Source organism: Clupea harengus, chromosome 26 (assembly GCF_900700415.2).
Source record: "Clupea harengus chromosome 26, Ch_v2.0.2, whole genome shotgun sequence".
NCBI classification, from domain to species: Eukaryota; Metazoa; Chordata; class Actinopteri; order Clupeiformes; family Clupeidae; genus Clupea; species Clupea harengus.
Genome location: NC_045177.1, coordinates 10,350,448 through 10,351,166, shown reverse-complemented (window position 1 = coordinate 10,351,166; position 719 = coordinate 10,350,448). Strand labels below are relative to the sequence as shown.

Below are 719 nucleotides of genomic sequence, written 5' to 3'. Positions count from 1 at the left end.
GCTGAGAGTGCAAGCTTGAGAGAGATGGAGGGGGAGAGAGAGAGGGGGGGAGAGAGAGAGAGGGAGAGAGAGATGGAGGGGAGAGAGAGAGAGAGCGGCTAGGATCCACACGCAGCCACAGAGCACATCTCCAAGAGCTGAAGGAATAACCAAAAATAAAACCTCCACACAAACACAAACACAAACACAAACACAAATGCGCGAGAGAGAGAGAGAGAGGGGAAAAAAAAAAACAGACGAACACAAGTACGAATAACACCAAATTAGAAGGAAGGGAAAATAATGAGTGAAGGAGAGAGAGAGAGAGAGGAGGGAAGACAAGGATGTGAGAGATGCAGCGGGAGTGCGAGTGTGGGGGAGAGAACCAAGACGTGGAAGGGAGGGGAAGAGAGAGGAGAGGAGAGGAGAGGGGAGGAGAGGAGAGGAGAGGGGTCTCTCTATGCTTCTCTCTCTCTCACTCCTGCTATGAATGAGTGTGTGGGTTGCACTGTATGAGAGTGTGTGTATGTACTGTATATGTTCTAGCTGTAGGAATAGGCTGAATAAATCAGCTGCCTAAAGAGTACTGGAAGGCCAAGGACAGGTATGAATTGAACAGTATACATCGGCCAAGTGAACAAAGCCAGATAACTAAAAATGGGATGTAAAGGATATCACTAGAACAGCATAGCGTGTGTACATACACATAAAGGAATGGGCATCCATAGCATGTGTACATA

General features: G+C 47.6%; 1 protein-coding gene across 1 annotated transcript in view; it reads right to left on the bottom strand.

Annotated features, from left to right (window-relative positions):
• LOC116219846 (phospholipid phosphatase-related protein type 5-like) overlaps positions 1-175 on the bottom strand; it is a 30,273-nt gene extending 30,098 nt beyond the window's left edge. Inside the window, exon 1 of the mRNA XM_031563794.2 lies at positions 1-175. This exon is cut by the window's left edge and continues 443 nt beyond it. The gene's annotated coding sequence lies outside the window, so the exon portion shown is untranslated.
• Between the last annotated feature and the right edge of the window lie 544 nt (positions 176-719).